This window comes from Cupressus sempervirens, chromosome 9 (genome assembly GCF_028749045.1).
Source record: "Cupressus sempervirens isolate cs-2001-9-10 chromosome 9, ASM2874904v1, whole genome shotgun sequence".
Taxonomy (NCBI): domain Eukaryota; kingdom Viridiplantae; phylum Streptophyta; class Pinopsida; order Cupressales; family Cupressaceae; genus Cupressus; species Cupressus sempervirens.
The window spans coordinates 255894093-255920546 of record NC_143126.1 but is presented as its reverse complement, the minus strand read 5'-3'; positions in this window follow the sequence as shown (position 1 = coordinate 255920546).

Genomic DNA, 26454 nt, shown 5'->3' with positions numbered 1-26454 from the left:
TTGGCATGCTTCTCATTGCTATATACATATTTATACAAGGAGTGATTTTTAACCCAATGACAACATTGATTTCCATTAACAAGCATACTAGTCCAAGGAAGTGCATAAGGTTATATTTTTATTTTGTCTTTCATCCTACAATTCATGTTTTATTAATCATCACAAACAAGGTGTGTGTCCCATTTATCCAGAATTCAAGTGATGCATACTTCTTAATCAAATCTGATTGAGCCAATTATGAAATTTAACAATGAGGGAGTTAACCTTGTGATCACAATGTAGGATTTTTATCTCTTCTTAATACTTAAACATCGAATTGGAACTTCAACATATCAAATTGCTTTTCATTAACATAATTGGAAACTTGAAGATTCATAATTCAAGACATTATCTATCATTCTATTTTCTCACATACATATGCAAAATTTGAAATCACATAAGAGTAATGCAAGGAGGTTTTCACAATCTTTTTCTTTCTCTATTATTCATCTTGGTACAAGGCTCCACTGGGAAAGAACTAGTAAGAAAACCCGATGTCTTTGCATTTACATCAAAGTTTAAAATACAATTTTACAAATATTACAATTCAATTAAATTTTCTTCAAGGCTTTCACAAGAGAACTTTTCCAAAGTCTTCAATGCAACAAGGGAACCATGGGATAGACAAGAATCAACATGAAGGTAAAAACAACACAATAAGATGAACAATTCAAGCATGCATTCCCAACCCATTTTTGCACAATCGGTTCAACAATGAACCAAAATAGGGGGGGAGGTGGATTTTCTCAATAGGAAATGTCAATCACGATACCATAACATAGCCCTTTCAGGGCTAAAACTTCAAGAACTTCCATTCTTTTACATGGCCCTTTCGAGGTTATTCCACAAGGATTTTCATTCCTTTCCATATTCAAGAATTATCAATAACAAACAAGGTATGTGATGACAAGTAGGGGCCCATACACCCTACCCTCTTTCCCTCCTCTCACCATGAGAGGAGACTCTACACCATTGAGGTCCAACTAAGGCTTTTCCACCAAACATGACCACTTCTTCCCTATCCAAGGGTGAGTGATGCCAAAACAATCCCCATGAAATCCCCTCAAAACACAAAACATCAAGGCAAGCATGAGGATAACATCAAAGAAAAACAAGTTAAGATCCCTCCAAATCAACCCCAACACACAAGCAAGCAATACAAAAACAACACAATGCCTATGCATGATTCAAGCAAGATTCAAGCATGAACACATGAAGAAACAATCCAAAGGAGTGAAGAACTCCTACCTTCACCAAAAGAGTTATGGAAAAATGGTGGTTTGAGAAGAGCTTTTCCTTCTCTTCCTTTAATCTTCAAACTTCCTCCAAAATTAGAGATTGGGTAACCACCCCAAAACTACTCCAAAATGCCTCTAAGTATGGTCTTTACCTCGACTAGATTTCAAATAAACTCAAGATGGAGTTTGAGTCACCAATTCATAAGGGGATAACCAATTTTCGCAATCAACCAAAAATAGAATTTTTGAGTGACCCTAAAAGTCAACCAAGGAGGCTAAAGGGGTGGAAAGTACTCCCCACCCCTACCCTTACCCCTAGGATGCTTAAATTTAATGTTTTTAGGCCTTAAAGACTCAATAGAACCCACAAAAGCTAGGAGAATTTTAAGACCAATTACAACCTTAAAGAATTACAATATAAAGATAGCACAAAATTAACAAGTGGTTTAGTTCCGTCTTTCCATTGAGTTTTCTCAGCTAAATTTCCTGCACACATCAGTAGATCAAGAAATCACATGCATTATGTAAATTATGTATCAGAAAAATCATATAAATTAAAGCATCCATTTTCTAATAATCAATTTTTTATCTAATTCTACTCATATTTTTGACCATTAGAATTGCATAATCGAAGTGCTAGTTTTGCATTCATTTACTTCATCATTATACATGTTCATAAAGTATTAAATGACAAAATCAAATAATTGAAGTAAAGCGTCACGCATCGTAAAATAGCATAATAATGTTGAGTGCATTAAATAATGTTCTAACATATCAAGTCATGAATATCAAAATAATTATTATCATCGATGCTAGGATGGGTCGGGGCGAGGCCTCACAGACTATTAGATTCAACTATAAGTGTCAAATATATATAACTAGATAGTTGTTTAGTGTTACGTGTTTTGGATAAGTTGATTTATTTATTCTATTACTAATATAGTACTTTAAGAATTAAAGTAATAACAAAGAAATTGTCAAAATCAATTTAATAACAAATGCTCAGTTTTAACGATCTATTCATACTCATTGATTATAAACTTAAGATGAAATGCAGTGTACCTATACTATAATTGTGAAACAAACCTATCAAACTTAGTGAACTTAATTATAAACTTTTAATTATTTTTTTTGTGTGTTTTTCCCTTATAACTTTGGGCATGACATTCTTCTTTATTCAATACAATCTGCAATCCTTGAAAGTATTTCATCTATCCTATCATACTCATTTCAAATTTTTTCTTCATTTCTTCTACAAATTTCTCACTTTCTTCACCATTTCCTCCAAATATGATATCATCAACAAATATTACCAAAATCATCAAACCATCATCAATTTCTTTCCAATAGAGATTACTATCCACCATACCTTTGCTATATCCAAGCTTTACCAAATGCTTGTCCAACCTTGCATACCAAGTTTTGGGTGCTTTCTTCAAGCCATACAATGCTTTCCTCAATTTGCATACTATGTCCTTGTCATCTATCAAAGGATAACCTTCAGGCTGCTCAATGTACACTTCTTCAAGTTTTCCATTTAGAAATGCTAACTTGACATCCATCTGATACACTTTGAATTTCTTCTATGCTGCATAGGCTAAGAATAATCTTACTACTTCTATTCTAGCCACTAGAGCATAGGCTTCCTCATAATCTATTCCTTCTTGCTATGAGTAACCTTTACATACCAATCTAACTTTGTTCCTTTCAACTTTACCTCATTCATTCATCTTGTTCTTGAATACCCATATAGTTCCTATCACATTCTTGTCTGGTGGCTTGGGAACCAATTCCCATGTCTCATTCTTTACTATCTGATCCAATTCCTCTTTCATATCTTTTTTCCAATGATCATCTTTACATGCTTCATCAACATTCTTAGGCTCAAATTGAGATATCAAACATAGTTCTTCATTGACTCTTCTTCTTTTCATTACACCTTTATCTTTGCTTCTAATGATCTGCTCAGATGGATGATTCTTTATCATATTCTTTCTTGAAGTAGGAGTTGCTATCTCAACTTGTAATAACCCTATTTTCCATTTGTATTTGATAAGATAAATTTTGAATAAGTGATGATCTAATTCCCTAAAAAATGATATACTTATATATTTGCCATGTTTGAAGGGACACGTCTCTTCTAATACCTATATTATAATTATTATTTATATGATTAATATATTATTATTATTAAAATTTTCATAATTATTATTCTTTATTTGTTTATTAATTATGAAAAATATTATTTATTCTTTATCATTTATTACCTATACATTTTAATCATAGTATTTGATGTATTACTATTTTATATTATAGTCATTATTATATTAGTATAATATCACTATAATATCATTATTATATCAATATGTTGATATATAAATTACACTATATTATGGTAATATATAACCTTATATCACAAGTTTAATGAATGCATTTATCATTATATCAATAGTTAATAATAACGTAGTTAAATGTGATTATTTTATATCATCTATCTATCTCTCTTAGGTGGGGGACACTATAATTAGGGTTCTAAGTGGGGGTCATGACAGTTTGCCCCTCTCAAGTTTTCTTGTCCTCTAGCAATTTATAACTCAAATTCATTCTTTTCCCTCCATATGTGTTAAAATACTTGCAAAGTACACATGTTAGTATATGATGATCTATGAATGAAGACACAAAGTAGACACATTAATGCATGAAGACACAATGCATATACAACGTAGACACACGAAGCAAACACATTGATGCATGAAGATGAAATGTAGACACATATGTTAGAATCTTGTTTACAAATTGAAATAAGAAAAGGTAAGGAAATATTTTACCACTTTGATCATGAATGTCGTGCTCCTTTCCCCTATCTTGAAATCAAAAGTCCTTGAAGATGCATATTTTTAAACAACTTTTTTATAGCTAATACTATAATAGGGTGTATCATTCCATAGTGGATGGTAGATTTACTATTACTTGAAGTTGGACATGCTCAACTTGGGGCTCCCTCATACTTTTAATCCATATTGGGATTCTCTCGCCCAATGCAACTGATCTACTCCTCCCCCTATGCACACTCCCTACCCACTAAGAACATGCTTAATTTTGATGTGGATGGTAGATTTACTACTTCTTAAGGTTGGACACACTTAGCTTGGGGCTCCCTCAGATCTTTAATCCATATTGGAATTCTCTTGCCCCAACACGACCAATTTAATCTTGCCTCTATACACATTCCCTACCCACTATGTATATGTTTAGTTTCATTATGGATGGAAGGTTTACTACTGCTCGAGTTTGGACATGCTTGGCTTAGGGATCCCTTAGATCAAAAATTCCATATTGGGATTCCTATGCCCCAATGTGACCTATTTACTCCTCACCTTGTGCACACTCCCTGTCCATCATGAATTTAAACACAAATATTTTGAATAACGTCTCCTTGTGAGACATTTCTTTATAATTCCAAACTTCTTTGTTATAGATTTCTCAAAATTTAATTTTATGCATAATAAATAAGTGTTCTTCCAATCATACTCAATTTTATTATCATTTGAATTGTGAATAAAAAATTATAAAAAATGATCAATCTGATCACACAAAAAAAAAAAAAAAAAAAAAAAATATATATATATATATATATGTATCTTCTAATTATATATATACCATAAGCAACTATAAGATAACTCTTCATTTTATATTTTAAATAATAAAAGTGGGATAACATAATACAATATAGTAATTAAAATATGATCATACCTAAACATGCCTCTCTATATTCCCATGATGAAATCACTTTATATTAGTGATTGATCCTTTTGTACTCTGATGGTTGTATAATCCACCTAACGTGGTATCCTTACATCCTCTTTTAATTATCTTAATGGAATCAGTTCCATTTTTACCTATTGGTTTATAATACCTTCTATTCCATAGCTTCCACATCCTTTATCGATTCATAAGTCCATCAGATTTCTCTCTTCCTCAAATTATCCATCTATTTATTTAACCAATCTTAAGTGAAGAGTGTGACTGGTTCCTTAAAGTCTTCATATCAATTCATGATCTTTGAACCAATCAATGGGTTCTAACTCTTAACTTTTTCTTGTCATAAAACCTTTTTTAATAAGGCTTGTTAGCATCCTCTTACTGATCAAAAACCTAAACTTGTTGCCACCTTTATCTCTAATCATCGTTGTGGTTAATCTTGCCAACATTCTTTTTTATTGTTAGCAACATTTGCCCAATAATCTTCTAAGTGTTGCTTGTTTCCATAAGCCTTCCTAGTCTACTTGTATGAATCAAAATTCCTACTCACACAATAGAAACCCAATGCATAATGATCAAATTATTTCTTCATTGCTCAAACACTTGAAGTGATGGGAAAGTTTCCATTGAATTCCCAAGATGAAGTGGAAACATAACCCCATGCTTTTGTTTATGCTTCTCATTTTATCACATGTGAGAAATTGTCTTGAAACTTACATCGCCAATAGTTTGTTTGTCGAATATCTCAAAAGCCTTTTTGGACACAATGAATTTATTAACACTCTTATGTAACTGAACTTTAGAAACTAAATATACCATGAGTGATACATGTTGATCAATTTCTTAGTTTCATCAAAAGGCCTGACAAAGAAAATGCCAAATGTATCATTGGATATTTTAAAATCTGCCCTTTCTTGATAATAACTTCCCTCTAAATTGAGATTGAATTATGATTCCTTCCTTTCATGCATGTGAATACAAAATTTCCCTGATCACTATGTGACTACTAATTGGATCAATGATATTCATCTGTTTATAGCTGAGATCTCACTATCATATATTTGTGGACCTTAGTATATGTATATATGTTTATTCATAAACTCTCCATTAGAAATCCATAGTTTATCAAAAGGGGACTACTCCCTTGACTTTGGAGGTGGAATAAAATAAATTTGTCATCTCTTACTATCAATCTTCCATATACGTGTGTGCATGGGCCTATTCTCCTCATGATTATTCCTTTCTATCCTATTCTCCCTTAGTTGGGGTTATGCATATTCTGTAATCCATTGTTATTTCCTCCTTATCCTCAGATAATTCTCATGCTTCTAAATGTTAATTTCTTATTTTCCACTAATCTAGATACTATGAATTTTGTCTCCATAAAACTTGATGTCGGTCAAGTTGTTAGGTTTGAAATATTAAGTGAATTGATATCATTTTATCCCACCATCTCCAAATTCTTCATGACACAATGGGAGTAGTTTAGGAATTTTTTGTGGAAAATATATGTTTTTTGCAATAATAAAATACCCCAAATTATAAACAAATGAATTTATCATCTGCAACCTCCCCCAAAATATAAACAAATGAATTTATTGTTTACAACCTCCCATGACTTCCACCCAAGAAACATACAGGCATCAAACGTGAAGCTCAAATGCCTCAACCCTATATCAAATAAAGAGCACTATACTAAAGTTTGAATCTATGTTTCATGAAATATCCTCAATTGGAACATTAACTTATTTTTCCTTTAAGTCCTTCTAAACCCAATTCTTAGACATTTCTACATTTTGTAATGTCAAACCTAATTCCTATATTTTCTATTCCTACTCTGCTTGTATATTATACCAATCATATTAATATATCTTTGATTTTAATTCAATTAATGATCCTTCATATCATAAATCTACATAATCTTTTTAGTATATTATTTTTTGAATATGTTGTCTTCCATTTCTTGGTGTTCCACATATCTCTTAGGTTGGCAGGAACATTGCTTTGATACCAATAGTAATAACCCTATTTTCCATCTATATTTGATAAGATAAATTTTGAATAAGTGATGATCTAATTCCATAAAAAATGATATCCATATATATTTGTCATGTTTGAAGGGACGTGTCTCTTCTAATACCTATATTATAATTATTATTTATATGATTAATATATTATTGTTATTAAGATTTTCATAATTATTATTCTTTATTTTCTTATTAATTATGAAAAATATTATTTATTCTTTACCATTTAATACCTATACATTTTAATCATAGTATTTGATGTATCACTATTTTATATTATAGTCATTATTATATTAGTATAATATCATTATTATATCAATATGTTGATATATAGATTACATTATATTATGGTAATATATAACCTTATATCATAAGTTTAATGAATTCATTTATCATTATATCAATAGCTAATAGTAATGTATTTAAATGAGATTATTTTATATCATCTATCTCTCTTAGGTGGAGGACACTATAATTAGAGTTCTAAGTGGGGGTCATGACATAACTCTTGCCTCTACTGAAGGTTCTGAGCTTTATTCTTGCCTTGGCTCTCCTTCATTCTGCAAATCATTGTTAGTCTTAAGAAATACCTCATCATTCCTTGGCTTAGTAACAAAATCATCATCTGAATTGTAATCAACTATTCTCTCTTGTATCTTGAATTTCTCATCAATTCTCACATTTGCACTTTCCATAATAGTCTTAGTTCTTTGATTATAACATCTATAAGCCTTTATTTTCAATGAATAACCAAGAAACATACCTTCTTCACTTATAGCATCAAACTTACCAATATCATCATCTCTTTTGATATAACAGTTACTCCCAAAACTTCTAAAATACTTAACTATAAGTGAGTGGCCAAACAACAGTTCATAAGGTGTCTTGTTTGTGTATTTCCTGACTTGCACTTTGTTCATAGTGTAGACTAATATATTCACAACTTCTCTCCAAAATGTTTTGGATACATCATTCTCAGCTAACATAGCTCTTGTTGCTTCTATCATTGACCTGTTCCTTCTCTTTGCAATGGCATTCTATTTAGGATTCTTCAACATAAATCTTTCTTCTATTAAATTTAGGACTATTTTTCCTAAACATGCTCACCATGGATCTCCCAAAGTTGTTAAACTTTATCTCCAAGGACCTAAAGCTCTGATACTAATTGTTAGAAATAACAATCCACCAAGATAACTAAAAGGGGGGGTGTGTGAATCAATTATCTGATATTTAAAATATTTATCTTCCTTAAAAGAACTTAACCATCCAACCTAATTAAACAACAACCATATTAAGATGTACATAGATAATTACACCAGCTATGTTAACTAGGGAAAACCTTGATTAGAGGGAAAACCCTAGTGGGGATGATGCCCATAAGATGATGTACTAATATAAATATTCCTTGTTAGAGGATGGACCCTGTTACGAGTCTATTTAAATATTTAGGACATAGATTCCTTTTTAGGAGATTCCAACCCTGTTAGGTGTTGTAGTACAATGTATGCAAGAAAAGCCCATTGCCAAAACATGCAATTTCAACTACAAGAAGAGCTCACTGTTCATACATGCAACTTATTGTTATGTTTTTCTTTCCTTTTTTCTATCAACCGAACCAATCACCATCAGAATTTGTAGACAATGTCACGAACCTCAGATCCAAATATCAAACCTTAGCAATGAAGTTTCTTTCACCTTTGCTTTGCTCTGCTCAACTTTGCATTCCACTCTTATTGCTGCTTATCATCAATAAAAAATCATACCATTCCATGCCATACTTGATAAAGGAAAATGTCCTTCCTTTATATGGAGTCCTCAAAAAAATTCCCTAAGTTGGCTGTTAGACCTTCTCAATTAATCATTACAAGACCACATTAAGAACACATTACATTTAGCGATACCATTAATCTTCCACCTTGCAACTTGAATAACTTTTTGTACATGCAATATTATGATGAGAAAACTTAGCCACATCATCATCAACATGTCTCCTTCATATACTCAATCTTGATTCTCAGAATAACAATTCTGCTAAGAGATATAACAAGTGTACCAAAACATGCCTCTGTAAACTCTATCTCAGAATAGAAATCGCCAGAACTTACATAACTTCTTCCAGACTTATCATTTCTTCTTATGATGTTAACTACATATACTAGATACTCAAAAGTATCTCCCATAACCTTAGATAGTTGGAATACTCAACTAGCCATCCATACCAACTTGATCTTTCCGTTGTTCATCTGTCAGATACTGACATAAATGACAAACTCAGTCATGAATGAAACATATCATCACATCTCAATACTCCCCCATAGGAAAATCATTAGCATTCATGCTTGCAAAAAAACCTCCACATGACTAGGGAGTACTAGATCCACAATAGTCGAGGTTTCATGCATGACCACTACTTCTGTTCAACATCATTTTAAGACTTTACTATTTGGAGTTCATTTCAGTTGATATGTTGTCTTTCATTGCAAAACTTGGTTCAAAAATATTTTATTAGTTTGAAGGATACTTATGGATTCAAGATTTGATATTGGTATACTTATATATATATATATATATTTATATTTGCATGCTGTTTGGTAACAATTATGTTTATTAGGTTTCAAACTTGATGCAAACTACATTCTGTGTTGACAAGATATTGGAAAGAAAGTTTTAAGTTGTATGTATAACTTGTATTGCAATTTCTATTGTATGTTAAAATGTTGTATGTGTTTGGAGCTTGTCATTGTATTTGCATATGGGTGACTGAGTAGGGATTTAAATTCTTCTAAGTATATATAATCCTTAGATGGTTTTGAGTATATAACTTATATTAATTTTTTTTTATAACTTCAGTAGGCATTGCATATGTATATGCTTGTTTTTGAAAGGGTTTAAATACCCTAAGTTGAGATGGCAAAAATATTTTCTATTTTCTATTTTGTTAAAAGGGCTTATTATCTCTTAATACATATAACCCTAAATGGGTCTCGAAAGCTTTGAATAAGGTAAAATGTTTATTGTTTTGAAAGCCAGAATATGGCGGTGGTAATGGGACTGTCATATGGACTCGATCTACATTGTGTCACTGGTGAATTCAATGCAAGATTAATGGGGTTTTATGGCATTGATGGTTTTGATCGCCATACCTTTGCTAGTTGGATTTCTAAGGAAGCAATGTCAATAATTTGGCCTCATTGCTCTGCGAACACATAAAATTTGTGTTCTGTTACTAGAGTATCGACATCATGAAGGGTTTTGGTTGGAAAGAAATCCTTGCTTATGAAGCTGAGAAAGTTTGGGTTTCTATCTATCAATCAATATCTCATAGTTGCATATCGGTGTTCATTGTTGTTTTGGTCAAGTATTGAGAAGCCTTGGTGTTGGAATCGAGCTGGTTCGAGGGCTTCTAGTTGGATTATATTGGGGCTTTTCCTCCTACTGTGATTTGAGGTAGGGGGGCATTCTCTAACCTATCTCTTTACTGTTATTTGGGTGTTGAGTGGTTTGAAGGAAATAGGAAATGCTGCAGTTTTAAAAAGTATATCAATACCCAAGTATGGGTGTATGCAGGATTGGGTAAATAGTGCCAAGTTCTGTATATATCCATATTTGGATTATGGGTATTATATGTTTACAAGCATTGTGTTTTCTTTTGGATTTAGATGTTGTTTTAAATCGGGTTTTTCCACGTTCAATTATATAAATCCGAGGCTCTCTTTTATGTGTTTTACCTCCATGTGTGATATTTGCATTTTTTCATATAGATGACATACGACATAGAACACAGTTACATTATGAAATGGTTTTGGTTTGGGCTCAGTTTTTATGTAAAATAGTTTAGATTTATTCGTGTATCATTGTTTGAATTTATATGTGGTATCACTGAGTTGAACCAGTAGGCATTATGTGCTTACGATCTTATATAGTAGCATGGACTAAGAGTTTAGTTGTAACATCAAATAACTTACTTGATGATAGAGGTACTATTATTGTTAATCAGTTTGCATAAGGTTGGGGATGTAAAATCTGAGCTTGACTTATGAAAATATCAATCATGGGTGCTAAGTTATGTTCGACCCACAGTGATTGTATTAAAACATGGGTATTAAAGTAGTCTTAAATGGTAGGTGAATTACATGAAACCTATAACATAAAAAAACTATCGAGCAACTATTTAAAATCGACAACAGACATTACATGAAACAGTTAGCATGAAACGTAAATTATGTTTGAACCAACAGCTATCAATATTGTGTTATAGTGTTGTTTGGTGATTAATATGTTGTTGACTGTCGATACTTTTTGAAATGTAATGAGGTTCAAATTGCTTATCAATTGTTATGGTAATCATATGATATTTGAAACTTAGTTAATTGCTAACACCAGTCATGACATTATATCAGACAATTAAGAGAGAGTTCGAATCAAATAGAAATTTAGTTGCGATAGCATAATTTAGTATTATTAAAATTGAAATTGTTTTCTATAAGAAAATATGGATATATGCTTAGTTGAGTTTAGTTGTTGGATGGACATGGTTTCTGTTGTGAATAGTTATCAAGGGTAGCATTATGTGAACTTTTTATGTGAAACTCAAAACTAATAGAGACAACATAGAGATAGCATAATTTGTCCATTAAAATTTGATGGAAAACTAGGTTGTATATAACTGATGTATAGTGATATAGTTCGCAACTGTATATGACATTATTTGATAAACAAAGACATAGGGATATGCTATTGTTTCAATGTTAATGTAGTCGTTATGTGAACAGCTAGTTTACATCTTATAGTATAGGGAAAATTACATCCTAACTATTTTGATTATTGGCATGATGAAGTTGCAATGCAAATTCTATGAATAACATTTTATAATGTTTTCAGATATTGCATTTTTATATGCTATTGTATTTATAAATGAGTGGTGGCTTTTTGTCAAACAAAGGTGAAACTTCAATAGACACTTGTATTTTAATAACCTCGTTAATGATCATTTGATAAGTATTGACTATACTTAATTTTTGATGGGGACACAACCCAACAACCAGAATAGACACAATAGAAAGGGGAAATTATATTAACTGAGAAAATAAGCTGGTACAAACAGTGCAGAGAAAATAAACTCAAAATATGCCCTGCGGGCTTACAATAGCATAAATCTGGAGAATATTTCTCCTTTTAGCACCTCCTCTCAAGCTCCAATCCGAACTGCCTTTTACAATGCCATAAATCTCCTTAAATAGACCCCGGAGGGTTAAGGACTAGGAGTACATTCTAGAAAGTGCTAGTAGGCATCCACCGACAAAATAGAAGGTTCCAGAAGCTGCGTTAGAAGTCGGTGCAATTCTAGAAGAATCCAGAAACGGTAGCCGAACTTCCGGGAGGCATAACTTTTGAACCGTAACTCCGATTGACGAACCGTTTACATTTTTGGAAAGCTCTCAAAGCGCTCTATAGCCTTATGGACAAGCTTTGCTCGTCCCCCATTTTTCGGCCCTTTTCGAGGTCATTTAATGCCCCAAAATTGACTCTAAAGCATTCTTAGGGGGTCTCCAAAACCCGAAAAACTGCAATAACTTTCAAACCGTGGGGCCTTTTGACCTGATTCTTTTTCTGGAATGCTCTAAATCTCGATTACATTCATCTGGCAAAGTCACACCTTCTAGGTCACCAAAATGATGGTCAAATTGCATGCTCCTATTTTTTCAGGATTTTTAAATGCACTGATAGTTGAACTATGAGAGTTGGAACCTTTATTTGAGCCAAATGGGTATCCAAAAATGTAAAGACATAAAATAGAAACTAAGTCTAAGTACATTTTTTGGGTGACACAGGATTGCCCTTATACCTCTGGATGCTCCTGCATCAGACACCCAGGGTAGATTGAAAAGTGACCCTGTCACTTTATGGATGGTAGAGGAAATCCCAAATGGGAAACCTCAGTTGCTGAAATCCAAGTTGAGTCTTCGATCGGTCGTCCTTTCCATTTGATCAAATACTCTTCATACTGCCTGTTTCTGGTACTCCTACCCACACGATGATCTAGAATGTCTTCTATCTCCTCCTTCTTAGAAGCAGGAATTGGACATGGCTCTAAAACCAACTCCTCATCAGTACCATCATCATGATACTCTGTCAAATCTGCAATGTTGAAAATGGGAGAAATGTGAATACCATCTGGCAGCTCAACCTCATATGCATTTCCTGAGTTATGTTTCTTCAAAATTTTGCAGGGACCAAATTTCTTCATTTTCAGCTTGTTGTAAGTACCAACTGGAAATCTTTCTTTTCGTAAGTGTACCATGACAAGATCCCCTACTTGGAATTCCTTATGTCTTCTCCTTGCATCAGCCCTAGCTTTATACTCTTGATTCATCTTGATAATGTGTGCTTGGACCTCCTCATGTAGACGCTTGATGTGTTCAGCAAAATCCTCAGCTTCAGCACTTGTTCTCTCCCCTTGTTCTATCTTCCTTAATTCTGGTGCAGTCCTTGGGCTATTTCCATATACAATTTGAAATGGTGATTTTCCAGTACTCCTATTTACAGAGTTATTATAAGCAAACTCTGCCTGTGGTAGAATCAAATCCCATCCCTTGGGTTTATCTCCAACTAAACATCTCAGCAAATTGCCCAGACTTCTATTTACCACTTCTGTCTGGCCATCAGTCTGTGGGTGATGCGTGGAACTGAATTTCAAGTCTGTTCTCAACTTCTTCCACAATGTCCTCCAGAAATACCCCACACATTTAGTATCTCGGTCAGAAACTATACTCCTTGGAAGACCATGTAGTCTCACCACCTCTTTGAAAAACAAGTCTGCAATATGGACAGCATCATGAGTTTTATGGCATGGAATGAAATGTGCCATTTTGGAGAACCTATCAACCACCACGAATACTGAGTCATTACCCCTTTGTGTCCTTGGCAATCCAAGAACAAAATCCATACTTATGTCCTCCCATGGCCTTGATGGAACAGGCAATGGCTGATATAGGCCAGTATTTTGACTAAACCCCTTGGCAACTTGACAAACCTGGCAACTCTGTACAAACTTCTTCACATCCTGTGTAATTTGAGGCCAAAAATAATGTTCTCTAAGAATGGCAATGGTCTTATCCCGACCAAAATGTCCTGCCATCCCTCCACTGTGTTTCTCCTTAATCAGATTTTCCCTCATGGAACTCCTTGGAATGCACAATTGACTTCCTTTGAACAACATGCCATCCTGAATCAAATAGTCCAACCACTTGGTTCTATCTACAGCAACAGGTTCTTTACAAGCTTTCCATGCTTCAGCAAAATCAGGATCCTCAGGGTACAAATTCTTGAGTTCATCAAACCCAACTACTTCAACCTGCATTGTTGTAAGCAACAACTGTCTCCTACTTAATGCATCTGCAACCCTGTTAGATTTTCCACTTCTATGCTTTAACACAAATGTATAACTCTGCAAGAATTCTACCCACTTCATATGTCTCTGATTCAACTTACCTTGGCTATTTAGGTACTGTAATGCCTGATGATCAGTATACAAAACAAATTCCTTTGGCAATAAATAATGCCTCCATTTCTTTAAGGCCTGAACTATCGCATAGAACTCTTGATCATAAACAGAATACTTCTTCTTTGCATCATTCAATTTTTCACTAAAATATGCAATAGGCTTACCTTCTTGGCTTAATACAGCCCCAATAGCGCTACCACTAGCATCACAGTCCACCTGGAATACTTTTCTGAAATCTGGAAGTGCCAACACAGGCTGTTCAGTCACCTTCTTCTTCAGCAATTCAAAACTTCTCGCAGCTGCTGCAGTCCATTTGAACTCTTTTCTATCCCCTCTTATTGTATCAGTTAGGGGTGCACATATGCCACTGAAATTCTTAATAAACTTTCTGTAAAAACTAACCAGACCATGAAATGATCTTACCTCAGTAGCAGACCTTGGAGTAGGCCATTCCAAGATGGCTTTTACCTTCTCTGGATCCATTTTGAGACCTTCAAGTGATATAACAAATCCCAAATACACTAACTCCCTCTTTGCAAAGACACACTTCTTTAGATTAATTAACAGTTTCTCTTCCCTTAGCCTTTCAAAGACACTACGAATATGCAGTAAATGTTCTTCCAAAGTCTTGCTGAAAATTAAAATATCATCCAAATAGACAATAACAAATTTTCCCAAGAACTTCTTAAGTACCTCATTCATGAGCCGCATGAAGGTGCTCGGGGCGTTCGTCAATCCAAAGGGCATGACTAACCACTCATAAAGACCCTCCTTGGTCTTGAAGGCTGTTTTCCACTCATCTCCTTCTCGAATCCGTATTTGATGATAGCCACTCTTCAGATCTATCTTTGTGAAGTACTGAGCTCCGCTCAAGCAGTCCATAAGATCATCCATCCTTGGTAAAGGAAACCGGTACTTGATGGTTATCCTATTTATAGCTCGAGAATCTGTACACATCCTCCACTCTCCATCCTTCTTTGGTGCAAGTACTGCAGGTACTGCACATGGACTCAGGCTCTCTCGAATCAAGCCCTTCCTCAACAGCTCCTGAACCTGTCTATTTAGCTCCTCTGTTTCAGTAGGAGTCATCCTGTGAGCAGCCTTGTTAGGCAAACTAGCTCCTGGAATCAGATCTATCTGATGACTGATTTGCCTTACTGGTGGCAATCCATCTGGAACATTATCAGAGATAATATCTCCAAATTCTCCTAGTAAATCTGAAACTTCAAATGGTATTTCACTACTACCTTCTTTATCTTTTCTAGGAATCAAAGCATAGCACATGCGCTGATGTTTCATGCCATCTAAAAACTTCCTTCCATCAACAAGACAAATCCTAGCACTGCTACATACCTTTTCACCTTCCTTTTTCATGGGCTTCAATTTGTGGCGAACTCCATCCTTTGTCAGAGAGTATGTGTTTGCATGTCCATCATGTATTGCATTTCTATCAAACTGCCATGGTCTACCCAACAATAGATGGCAAACATCACAGAGAACTTCATCATGGTAACTCCCAATTTTGAATTTTACTAAACATTGTTCACTTACCAGGACCTTATGATCATCTTTTACCCAAGAAATCCGATAGGGCTGGGGATGTTTCTCTCTCTTGAGCTTCAGCTTAGAGACCATCTCTTCTGATACCAGGTTATCAGTGCTACCACCATCAATGATCACATCACAACATTTATCCTCACACTTGCATCTAGTACGGAATAGACTCCTCCGTTGCCCTGGTTCATTCTCCCCACTTAGTAGGACTCTTTCATTTACCAAGGCCTCTCCTCTTTCTGCATCCTCTGAATGTGATGATTGTGCATCCTCATCCACATGAGCAACCCTAGCTTGGCCCTCAGCTCTCCTATCTGTCCTTCCTTGTCGTTGAGGGCATTCAAAGGCACGATGACCTTCTTCATTGCAATGGAAACAGGTACCACGGAAGCCTCCTCTTCCTTGCCCACGTCCTCTACCTCTTCCTCTTTGATTTCCAAAATCTTGATCACGGGAGCGGTTGAAACCCTCATTCCTCTGGTTCCTGCTAGTACCCTCATCTTCATTTTTCTTTTGAGTTTCATTGCGGCCTCCAGATGATCTACCGCTTCCCCTTCCTCCTTGACCGCGCCCTCTTTGTCTTCCTTCAAACCTTTTACTCAGCTTCTCTTCAACTCGTAGGGAAAACTGGTATGCTTCTTCAACGCTGGTCATTCTTACCAGACTTAGTTCCTCCTGGATGCTAGGTCGTAACCCACTGATATAACGAGCAACCTTCTCCTTATTTGCTTCTGCATGCCCTGCTCTAATCAGGAGTCGGTAAAACTCCTCTGTATATTCTTGGACTGATCTTCCTGCTTGCTTTAACCCATGCATCTTCTTAAACAGATCTAGCTCGTAGTCCACAGGAATGAACTGCTTCTTCAATTTGTCCACCATGCGATCCCATCTTGTGATCTTCTCCTTTCCTCTTCTAAGTCTTTCCAGTTGAATCTCTTGCCACCAGATTTTGGCATGGCCTTTTAGTTTGGCCTTTGCAAACTTAACCCTATCTGGGTCCCTTATATCCTCATACTCAAAGTATTCGTCCAGTTCATTGATCCAATCGATCAACTCATCTGGTTTCAAATTTCCTGAAAATATACCCACTTCAATTGTAGGTCTTTTCCCAAACCTAGAAATGGCCCTAAAAAGCCTTTCCTCTACAGGATTCAGAACTTCCCCGTCAACTTCCATTACTTCCTCTTCATTGTCATCCTCACTATTGTCATCTGCGGCAATATTTGCTCCTCTACGAAGCTCCTCTTGCAATGCTTGTACCTGTCTCTGGAGGGCTCTAACCTCCTCAGGATCAACAGCTCTGGTCCTTCCACCACGCTCTCTTCGTGGAGGCATCTTCTAACTCAAACCCACAACCACACAGTCCTGGTGCAAACTGCCTCACAGTCGGCGCTCTGTCTACACACTCAGGAAAACCCGCTCTGATACCACTTGATGGGGACACAACCCAACAACCAGAATAGACACAATAGAAAGGGGAAATTATATTAACTGAGAAAATAAGCTGGTACAAACAGTGCAGAGAAAATAAACTCAAAATATGCCCTGCGGGCTTACAATAGCATAAATCTGGAGAATATTTCTCCTTTTAGCACCTCCTCTCAAGCTCCAATCCGAACTGCCTTTTACAATGCCATAAATCTCCTTAAATAGACCCCGGAGGGTTAAGGACTAGGAGTACATTCTAGAAAGTGCTAGTAGGCATCCACCGACAAAATAGAAGGTTCCGGAAGCTGCGTTAGAAGTCGGTGCAATTCTAGAAGAATCCAGAAACGGTAGCCGAACTTCCGGGAGGCATAACTTTTGAACCGTAACTCCGATTGACGAACCGTTTACATTTTCGGAAAGCTCTCAAAGCGCTCTATAGCCCTATGGACAAGCTTTGCTCGTCCCCCATTTTTCGGTCCTTTTCGAGGTCATTTAATGCCCCAAAACTGACTCTAAAGCATTCTTAGGGGGTCTCCAAAACCCGAAAAACTGCAATAACTTTCAAACCGTGGGGCCTTTTGACCTGATTCTTTTTCTGGAATGCTCTAAATCTCGATTACATTCATCTGGCAAAGTCACACCTTCTAGGTCACCAAAATGATGGTCAAATTGAATGCTCCTATTTTTTCGGGATTTTTAAATGCACTGATAGTTGAACTATGAGAGTTGGAACCTTTATTTGAGCCAAATGGGTATCCAAAAATGTAAAGACATAAAAATAGAAACTAAGTCTAAGTACATTTTTTGGGTGACACAGGATTGCCCTTATACCTCTGGATGCTCCTGCATCAATTTTATTATGTTTAATTTTGATTATGAAATATTTTAATAGCATTTATGGATCATTCTGACATAAGATGTTTGAAACAAAATCCTTTTGTTATAAAGATGTTTTCAGTTCATAATTGAAATAGAAAGTCGTTTCAAGTATTGAGGCAGATTATGATATATGTTTGATGATATATCATTTAAAGAAAGAATAGCATGTGCATTTTGATTTGTTATCTTGGTCATTTCGAAGTTAAGAGTAGATGGTTAGGTCGGCAGGAAATTGAATGTATAGTATGAAGATTCTGTAAGTATCGTTGAGCTAAGACAACAGTTCAATTGTATTTACGTGATCTTGATATTATAGGTTTAGTTTTTGCTATTTTAATTATCTATATTTACCTTTGAAATTGGAAGAATAAGATGTGTTACAAATGGATTATAGGATGTAGTATCATGTTGTATACTGATTTTATATCTGTTGCATGTACATTCTTAGTATATTTGTTTGATGTCTATTTTAAGAATAGTTACGATGAACGTATATCGAGGTGGCTCAATTTGGTTTATCCTATTTAGTTAATTAATTCAGTGATAACTTTAAAATGAATTGGGTGGGTTAATTACATATAAAAGATAATTGGCCTTACCTATGACTTAAACCTATATGGTTAAGTACGGAGAACAAGGCATATCTCTATTCTGTCATTGACAAGTATAATAGAGAATACTGTTATGTGATGACTATGAGCATACCATACATGGATGCAGAATCTTAGTGCCATAACGATGACACCTCAGTATATATATGATTCATTTATGGGTTATTCTTAGTGCAAGTTTAATTTTGCATTGTTAAGTAAATGTTTACTTCTTGTATATTAATTTTGGAACTGCACTATGTTAAGTGGATCAGATATCTGCATTATGGATATATATATATATATATATGTGTTTATTCTAACATGTATGCAGGTGGATTATGCTTTTCAACTCAGTGTGTACTGAGCCCCCTTTTGTGTTGTGTTGTATTTCTATGTGTTTTACAGGTGCTTCAAGTTGTTTAGCAAGTAGCTAAGGATAACTGTTGAAGTTACTTCTTGAAACAGTATTTAGAGTCCCTATGTTGGACATAGGTGATTAGAAATGAAATTATACTTCATTATTGTACTAAACTCTATATGTATTTGCATTATAATGGATATGTACTTGGATGATATCATCTTTCATTTTGAGGTTTTCAGATTGAGAGTGATTCAATCTATGTATTTGTTCTTGTAATAAGTTGATTTAAATTAAAAAAAATTGTTACATTTATGGTTCTTGTTCTTTGTTTTTAAGTTTTTGATTTATGCATTACACGAGGAGTAAACAATTGATAGCATAAGGAAGATCACATAAATCAAACATCTCAACCATAACATCTAATCCAAGCATCTAATGTAATCATACAGAAAAAATATCACAATGAACATACATTTGCATAAATCAATCATCTCTATGAATTGAAATAACATAAATCACATGGTAACATACTTTGGATGATACAAAGAACCATATAAGCATCCAGTTCTGAAATTGAACATGGAGGAAGGCCAATGCTATATGCTAGTCCCCAACAGTGGTAAAGGTAGCAACACCTCCCAACCATGTGGAACCCATACACTAGTAAATTTTGACTCATTTTTCAACAAAAATTGGTTGAACTTTTTACTAATGTTGGTCAAATTTTTGACATATTATTTTGTCACTATTTTTGTTGTCAAAACTTTGACCACTTCTTGTCAGTATCAGAATTTCAATGATGCATTTGTCAAAAGTGGCCTCCCTTATTAATTAGATCATTGGGTAAAATTTCAATCAAGTTTGGTTGAAATTTTGACCAAAGCATTGAGCAAGATGCTAAACCCATGTTGACATCCTAGTCAATGCTTTGGTCAAAACTTTGACTAAACTTAGTCAAAATTTTGACAAATGCCAACCCTTGATTGACCAAGATTCCAAACCCACAATGACATCCTAGTCGATGCATTGGTCAAAATTGCAACCAATGTTGGTAAGCATTGGTCAAAATTTTGACTAACATGTTTTGTTTTAAAAAAAATTATTAGAAGATAAATATCCAAAGAAATCACCAATGAAAGCTTAGTCAATGATTAGTTTGGATATTTATCTTCAGGTCTTTGGTGGGTCTATCACCACCTTGAGATGAGATTTTAGAGACCTATATTGATGGCACTACAAGTGGCTACAAATGGATGAGGTTCCCATCTACCAGGGTGTCTTATTCCCTACATCTAGACCATGGAGAGGGAGAAAATATATGTTGGAGTCATAGCATGTTGGCCCACCTATACCATGAGTAGGAATTTGAGTTAACCTTATCCTATTGATGCTTAGCTTCCTCACACCTACATATGTTCATAAAAATCAAGACAAAAGGAACAAGGAACTAGTTTTTATTTAGGTCCTTGTCCCACAAACTTAGTAGTTTGTGTCATGTGTATATTAACATTTCACATCACCTTGTGATTCATCATCAAGAAGATAACATAATTTGAACTAAAACATTAATGTGAAAAGACATACAATTTTATCTACACTTTCTATGAATACCATTGATACATATTTAGAATTAAGATTGGACATTGAATAAGTAGTTTGTGTCATGTGTATATTAACATTTCACATCACCTTGTGATTCATCATCAAGAAGATAACATAATTTGAACTAAAACATTAATGTGAAAAGACATACAATTTTATCTACACTTTCTATGAATACCATTGATACATATTTAGAATTAAGATTGGACATTGAATAAGTAGAATATGTCAAGGGTAAACCAAAATAAACATGATTGAATCCACACACAAATAGAGGGTACCCACCATGCTTGATATCATATTCATAAAATGATTGAAGCTCCTATGACACAAGGCCTCCACTAAATGATTAAAGAACCATGCTCAAGTTGGACCAATGATTTTTATAATCATAGATAACTTCCAAGAAAATTAGTTTTTAGTGTTAGAAAAAGTGCTAATTGATTCATTTTTTTTACATCATATATTTTAGACGATGAGTCAACATTTTGTTCTAGACAATTTCTTGATGAGCTCACACTAAATAAAACCCAATAAGGGTTTCACAATGCAAAGACCACAAATAGAATTTCAATATTCCTCACTACTCTAAGAAAATAACACCTCTGATGACAAAAATGACTGAATCCACACACAAAACAAAGGGTACCCACTACACTTAATATCATATTCATAAAATGATTAAAGCTCCTAGCAACACAAGGCCTTCACTAAATGATTAATGATTAAGGAACCAAGATTAAGCTGGCCCATGCATTCGTCTAATTACTAAATAAAACCCAATATGGCTTTAATAGTGCAAAGATCCCAAATAGAATTTCATTAAAAAAATTCCTCACTAGTATAAGAATTCAATCTATTATTTATGCTCACATGCAGACAAAATGCAATACATAAGCTGAAACTCTAAAGTTAACGCTTTCTTCATTTACATGTTTTCTAGATATCATCATCACTTAAGACAATTTATTTTCCATTTAGCTTCTTTGATTTCTTCTTATCTAGAGATGTAAGCCATAACTTTAAATGAGCAAAACTAAATGTAGAAAACATAAATTTCATCACCAAATATTTTGGGATAAAGACAACTAGAATATTATTATTGCAACCAACCAAAATGTATACCTTCATCATTCACAAAAACCCCATTCTCCTTTCCCATTGAAACTTCACCACAATTAATAATTTTCACAAGAACTATAGGCCTTCCTTGATCTACAGTACACAAGTGCTTAAGTTTTTTCAAGACGTCCATTCACTCTATGAATTTTCCAAAAACAATACTCTTGTTGTATAATATGATAAAATGGTTACTTAGTAGACAACAAGGAGATGATAAATATGGGGAGAGGCAAGATAACCACATTTTTCAACCAAATATTAACCTCACCCCATCAATAACATAGATACCAATTGAACTGCAATGTAGAGAATAACTTACAAAAGATTATGAAGATTCGCAAGTCAATTGTTAAAGCTAAAAAAGGTCTCTGATGTTAATGTAATGCCCCGCCAAGGGATCCAAAGAATTTCACTATATTTTTTCCAAACAATTTTTTTTTAAACATGAAAGTAAAACCATACACAACACTTGCAGAAGCAATAGTAACATCCAACTAATAGTAAACATAACATACATATTAGATTACATTCTTTAAAGATCCCCTTAACGTTGAATTACATCTAAACTAACTATTCATCTAACATCACATCCTTATGAAATAACAATGATACATCCAATGTTCATAAATTACATTTTCAGATTGCTCAATCATCCACTGTACATGTTACAAGGTATGAAAAGCTTAAAAGAATAAACATACATGTAAATAAAGTATATCATCATCCAATATTAATCCATGATGTAATAACATAATGAAACCACATACCATACATGATACATCATCATCATAAAGATATAAACATCCATCATAAAAGATAACCATATATCACAAACATAACTAACTAAGTGCACAGTTCCACCCAACCGTTAATAGCATCATTAGACCATCATGGATCCTAGCCATCCCTCCATGCGTAACATTCCAAAGCACTAAAGAGATCATCGACTATTAAAATAGTAGGAATGTCACTCCTAAAACATCCTACTAACATGCAAAATAAAGCATAATATATCATCAACAAACATATGCAAATCATCAATACAAGAACATACCAGTAAATACATCCATCATAAGGTATATCATCTACCATAATGCTCCAAGAACAGAATGAAGATAAATACCAACCAAGAATACTCTAGCCACGGTGTCTTTGACATATCTCAAATGATAAGAGTGAAAATACACTACCACCCGACCGCGTGGAACCTAAGTGGTCCACTCCCACCGTGCTGAGGAGATAATTTCAAGTCTCAAACAGGATATCAAAACCACAAAGCATAAATCTCTATGAGTCCAGGAATCCTAAAAGTATACTAACTCAAAGGTTCCAATCACAAAACAAACATCTAATTTCCAGAGGCACAACAATGACATGTAGGAAACCTACTCTGCAAGCGAGAAAGTGTCATCGCATTTATCTCGTACAAGTTACCCTGGAAGTTAGCTAAACTCCACGGGTCCATACAGATCTCATGCAGCCACTAGTATCCTCTCATACTAACGAGGCATACTATGGAATGCAAGGTCGCAACCATGCGTCTCACTACTCCCATCCTAGCCTGTACAAGCGCTCAAGGCATGGGTGAGAACCAAAACAATTATCTTTTTAGGTTCATTTAATCACCATTTAGTGTGTAAATGTTATCACTTATTAACCAAACTTACAATGAGTTACCCTGGCAGCCACTTAGGGCCCTGACCCCCATTGCAAGCCACTTTTCGACACTACAAGTAGATAACCTACCCTAATGCTCATGGAATCATAAAATCACCACAATCTTGTACAAGCGACTGTAAAGAAAATCCAAAAGAATCATCAAATATCCATGATAAAAGCATCAAATATCCACAATAAGAATCATCAAATCACCAAGATAAGAATTATCAAATCTCCATGAGCATCTGAAAAGAATCCATAGAAAATGATGACCACAACAGTTCTCTATTGGCAACTGAAGGCATCACTGATAATCATAAGTATCCATCGGTTCTCAATAACCAAAATAAATCATCACATCCATTGGTTCTCAACAAGCAACCAAGAATATCTCAAAATCATACTGATTGAAGACTCCAAAATGGTTGAGTCAAACATGTCACAACATGACATCATCAAGAAATAAATCAACATTTCAGTCCCATCATGGTGACTAAAAAGTAATCCAAGGATAACTGATCGATGAATCAAAAATGATTAGCTTAAGTGTCTCATACACATATACATCTCAGCTTCACACATGAAGACTGATGAACAATAACAATCATTTCATAGAGCATATGATCATATAACCATGGTTGGGCTTATAAAGATCGATACCAAATAAGATCAACATGCCAACACATCTCAGAACCCTCGAGCCTCTGGTAACAACCTAGGACTGGTCAACACTAGCCAACCCAAAACCCAAAACAAGAAGCATATAGAAGACACGATGCAAACACATGTTTTGGTTTTGCTAATATCTCATGGATGAGTTAAGTGTAGAGGTTTCCAGTTTTCTATTTGTAAGTATCCTTTCAAGTGTCTTAAGTTTCATCATTTGACCTACAAGTCAACCCATTTTCCCCGATAGCATTATCCTTCCATTATTAAGAATTACATTCTAAGAATAACTTAAGGATAAATATTCACTAAACTGATCATCATTGACTTTTAATTAAATTTTCCTCTATATTTAACCATGATCCATATTCTAATTGATTAACTCTTCTTTAATGTTACTTCAACTTTTAACATAAATCAAGGATCATTATTCGTCTAAATTATAAGAAAGCCAATTATCAATCTTCGAGTAAGAATATTATAACTTTATTAAAATGATCAATTAATATCGGTTCACAATCCTTGAATTTTGATCATTCTAATAATTCTCAAATTATATATTACTAAGTCTTCACCATTAAAATATCTAAAGTCGTTATTTAAGTCATAAGAATAAGACCTATCAATTGATATCAATACTTTTACAATCTCGTTAAAAGAATTATATCAATTGAATCTCCATTACTTAACTTAATTATTAATTACATCCAATTAGTTCTAGTTAATTGATTTAATTAATAATTTCACAACCAAACTATCAACCCAATGAGTATTAGTTGACTAACAATAGTTTGTACGGAAAAAGTCATCTACAATTCAAATATTCATATTAATAGTTCAATAACTTGTTAATAACAAGCTATGTTAAAAATCTTATTAATAAATCTATAATGACCACCTTCGCCATTCTATCAATGAAAACTAACTTTTCCTTGACAAACTCGTATTATTGACAATCATTCAGTTAAACCCCATTTGATTCAACTAATTATCAATCAACTATATTCCATTTCATTAACATTAGGATTAGTAATAGTTTAATAACTAATAACAAGTTAAAATAAATCTACGATAATAGATTCTTTATTACTTTTGCTAACAAAGATGTCACTAGTAAATTAAATATAACTTCTTTAAAAATCGTTCCCCGGATAAGATTTACCAATAATCAATAGGTAATCATTTGTCCAAAATAATCTTTGATGATTCTATGTATAATGATCACCAACTTCATTAATCACAATTTCATTCATGATAACATGAATTCATTTCTATTGTATTTTTCCCCCCTTAATTTGATCTCAACTAAATTCTTAATACTATACTTCAATTATTAACTAATCTCATTAGATTGAACTTAATTGAATCAATTAATAATTATATAAACTTATCTATACTATCTTTCATTAATAATTTGTTAAACTTAACAATTATTAATAAATAATAACTCACTAATAATTTCAATATTCAATTATAATGATTGATATTTGAACCAATCAATGAATAACAACTAAATCATTAATATCTCTTTTCCTTTAATTTTTTTCTCACTTAAAAATCCATTTACTTAAATTGACTAATAATTAATTGCACTTCTTCTACTATTAACTAATCTTAATTAAATTTGATTTAATTAGATTAGATAATAAATTATATAAAACTAATGCATATTAATAAGATTCTACTAAGGGAAGATTGCAATAATATCTTTAATTCATTCCATGCTTTGATATATTATTTTTGTGAAGTTTAAGCATAAAGAACTCTTGGTTATGGGAAATGGAGAAATATCTGTCCTTGAATGAAATAGTCTCAGTACAATGGTCATATCTCCCTAATAAATCGTTGGGTCGGGCTGAAATTTGAATATGTTGGAGGGGGCCAACTTGCGCCAATTCTGATTAGAGTGATCGAATAAATTCAATCATGATAAAAAGTTATGAATGACTGAGTTTGGGTCTATCCAAAGGGTAGCGACAGGTTAATTTGTGATGAATTAAGAATTTCATCTTAAAAGGTA